Below are 4476 nucleotides of genomic sequence, written 5' to 3' on the forward strand. Positions count from 1 at the left end.
TTATTATTACTGTATTATTATTATTATTATTATTATTATTATTATTATTATTATTATTATTATTATTATTATTATTATTATTATATATTAATGCTTACGGTACACCACGTAGATAGAACTATCTACGTGGTGTATTGCAAGCATTAATTATTACTTCGCCATGCAAATCTTTAAACATTATTATTATCATCATCATCATCTTTATTAGTGCTGCTTAGAAATGGTTGAAAAAGTGGTACTCATCGACAATAACAATTAATTTGTTGCATCACAGTATTCATTGAATGAATACCGTACGGAGGATTAGGCAAGAATAAAAACCAAATTAAGCAGTATTTAACAGGCTAAAGGTCAGGTGCTAGGTCACTTGTCACCCAGGGCTTCTGTCTCTGGACACCCCCGCTGCCCACAAGTCAATGGCAAGTGTTTCTGATTTACCGCAGCCTACAACTCAGACTTTTTGTACCCTCAACTTTGGAAGTTCAAGGACCCTTGATAACGGGAAGTTCCCAGAAATTATAGAAACCAATCCGTAACATTGTTCTAACAAAGAAACTTCGGATCAGCACATTTTATTTAATTTAGGGGGTTTTTTTTGGTTTTTTTTTTTTATTTTTTTATTTTTTTTATAATTTTCCAAAATTACTGCACAATTTTTTTTTCTACGAACACCAGATAGCATGCAATTAATAGGTCATTATTCAAACAAAAATATGAGAAAGGACAAGTGTTTTCTTGTCTTTATTTTCAATTGAAAGCGAATAAATTTACTTACTATGAGCAAATCCAGTTATTTACTGTACCTAATTTGGTCAAGCTTCATATCATAGCACAATCTTCAACCATGGAGGAAATTATTTTCTCCATGCTTCAACCTTTTATACAAAAACTGTGCCGTAAAAAATATAGGCCTAGGCCTACGAAATGTCTGCCATAAGTGTTGATGTATTGGCTTGATGTATACTTTTTAAGGGAACAAAATTACTGTACTGTACACTTATTTGGTTGCTGTTTAAGCTAAAAATTAAAGAGGGAACTTGAGATTGGTTTTATTTTCTTGAGAAGTTTAGAAGTTCTGAGTTTCTTTCTTTCTTTTTTTTCATCTTACTTTTGCTTTAATTTATTGATTGTTTAAATTAATTACGGTTTTGATATTTGTTGACGCACCTTTAAATTGATGAATGCCGCTGTTCAAAAAGCAATAAATAAATTAATAAATATATAGATAGATAGATAGGTAGATATGTAGATAGATAGATAGATAAATAAATAGATAGATAAATATATAGATAGATAGATAGGTAGATATGTAGATAGATAGATAGATAAATAAATAGATAGATAAATAGATAGATAGATAGATAGATAAATAAATAAATAAATAAATAAATAAATAAATAAATAAATAAATAAATAAATAAATAAATAAATAAATAAATAAATAAATAAATAAATAAATAAATAAATAAATAAATAAATAAATAAATAAATAAATAAATAAATAAATAAATAAATAAATAAATAAATAAATAAATAAATGAACGAACGAACGAACGGATAAAAGAACGAACGAACGAAAGTTGTTATAAATAATGCGGATGGGCAACCGTTTTAGAATTAAGTGAGTAGCACATAACATTGATTTTCATTGAAATTTTTAAAATTTAGTGGCAAAACGAGGGGCACGTGTGCCCCCCCCCTTACTGGATCCGCCCCTGATGGACACTTGACGTCATCAAATACTATAGTTATTCAACACCCTGACCCACATCACACACCGTTATGCCATACGGACTGAAGAAGGACCCTACCACCTTGACGTGCAGGCCTGAAAAAAGCGTTAGACACATTATAGGCCTAAGGGGCCTCATCATAATCATTGCATGTGATTCATATCATAATATCTAACATGCGCATGGTCAGTACCATATTTAGGCAAACTACTTTACCTTCTGCAGGAAAGATTAGTATTACAGAATTGTAAGTATTGAGGATTCGATAAAATCCGGTGATTATATGGAAGCAACTGTCCATCATTGCATATATTATGTCAAGGCTGAAAAAAAAAGTTATAGTCACAGATCACACCATATTTTTACCTACTTAATACAGTATCCAGCGACCATGCATTATGTGCATTAAACCAGGGAACAGTTAAATTACTGTTTAAACTGTTCCCTGACTAAACATACAGCGCACGTACCAAATTCTTTCTTTTTTGCCACCTAAATACATAGGCGAATTCTAAAAATTAAAGTAGATAATCTTTGACCTGCTCATAATAATAATTCACATATCATATTAATTATTTTCAATGATTTACAGACGTATTAATGAAAATACTTCAATTTGCCGGTATAATTTTGACTTTGCAAAGTATGTGAAAGGTACAAGGCATATTAAGTATTATTGTTTATTGAACAATTTAATTATTTATTTATTTATTTTTTTTTTTTAATCTTTAAAGTTCATTAGATTTGAGTGGCGGTATGTATGTAAATAGCATGCTGACTTGGCTCGCGAAATATTTGTGGACAATCAGTTTTTAGGCCTAAACTACAGTTTACCCTTCAGTTCGAGACCACCTTTGGGACCCGGCTGAAAATGTTTGTTTGGTCTCCATTTCGAGGGTCAGATTTGTGTTAAAAGATTGAAGATTTTTATTTGGTCCTTTGTAAAAGTGGTCCCGAATAAAAGGGGTCTCGGAATTAGAGGGATCTCGCATTGGAGGGTGCACTGTACGTCTAGGCCCTATAGGCCTACGTTGACAAACTTGAAACTCGACCAAACTTTTAAATCGGACAAAACAATGCTGAATAAAAGGTATACACTTAAAAAATATAAATTCAAAAACTGATTTGTAATTGCAAAAAAACAAAAATAGTTCACAAACCAGTAAGCATATTATTTTTAATGTCACGTGACCTTTCAAATTTGTCACATCATCCTAGCGTAATTTTGTTATATAATATAAGCACGAGTTGAGCTTTGAATGACGTCATTTACTGTTGAAAGGCGTGTGTGTTGTTCTTTTTAAATAGCAACCACATTTCATGAATGAATTGAGCTGTGAGAAGTATTTGTGAGTGATCTTCACATGGTACAACGATGCACAAGGAAATGCAGTAACCCATATTTCACCAACAATTACTCCCCTTCTTTGACGTGTCTCTGAACAGTTGGCCCAGTATTAAAAAGATAAAGGCCTATATTTTCTCTCGTTTTACAATCGAAAGTGTGACCCCATAGGGGTGTCCCCATAGGGGTATCCTAAATGAGGGGTATCCCAAAGGAGGGGTTCTACTTTAAAACGGTCACTAAAGCCACTGAAAGGCCCTCCTCCAAAGAAATAATTTTTCTTCGTTTATTAGTGATACAATATAGTGAAATATAATAAATACAATAAATATTTTACTATTGATAGGCCTTTTTACATAATTCGTAATTGATAATTATAATAAATAAATTAATACTTCATTTACTCATAGTAAATACAAATAAAAATAATAATGACATCAATAGTAGGGGTCTGTATTTTGTACAATATTAAACTGTAAATAATTAATTTCTAGAAAAATTTGTTTGTTTTTATTTACTTTGTTCATGATGTTGAATAGTACAAATGTTGGACTATGCACAGTGGGCATATATGGGCTTTTGTGCCTAGGCATGGCACTTCTAATGTAGGGGCCTAGCATCTGATCCAACTTCGTAGATTACCGATACTGTACTGTAGATTGTAAAAAAAACCCCTCACCTTCCCACCTAAAATTTCGTTGAGATATGACGATTCGTGCATTTACAACAAATTGACTCTGAAAATTGAACGCCTCCAGCCTATGGGCATTATCGTCTACAACACCCGTGTAGTTATGCTAACTCAAAATTATTAACCCAAATTCTCTTGAAATTATTATTAATTACAATATGTTTCCAATGCGAATACTGTTTTTACGCACCGCTTCTCTTTTGCTTATAAATTTGCGGTGAAACGTGAATTTAATGTATTCGAAGAATTTGCACCGAACAATACGCCCAAGGTTGGATCCACTCACAAAATGGCGTGGATTGTAAGCATGAACGAAAAATATAAGTAACTTCGTGACAGTGAGAAAAATGCTAATGATATGGAATACTTCCGCTAGTTTTAAATTTTAATCTGCACTCGTAACACACCGTCCTCTTATGATAACACAGGCTTCTGGTGAGAGCGGAGGATTATCTTCTGTTATATACTGGTTCAGACTGGTTTAACTGTCTCCTCGCAATCCGATTACATTTTTCGCACAGTTTGCATTGTACGCGTTCTCATCAGCTTCAACAAATGTTATGAATGAATGTCATTAACATTCAGATTTGATGTAGTATTTTACTTACAGTGCCTTGTTGCCACGACGGTACAACCATAACTGTGCTACCTTATCAGCTGTCTCTTATACACATCTAGATGTGTATATTAGACAGTAGATAGATAGA

This window comes from Anneissia japonica, unplaced genomic scaffold (assembly GCF_011630105.1).
Source record: "Anneissia japonica isolate Jap-2015-1 unplaced genomic scaffold, ASM1163010v1 scaffold287920_len488460_cov166, whole genome shotgun sequence".
NCBI classification, from domain to species: Eukaryota; Metazoa; Echinodermata; class Crinoidea; order Comatulida; family Comatulidae; genus Anneissia; species Anneissia japonica.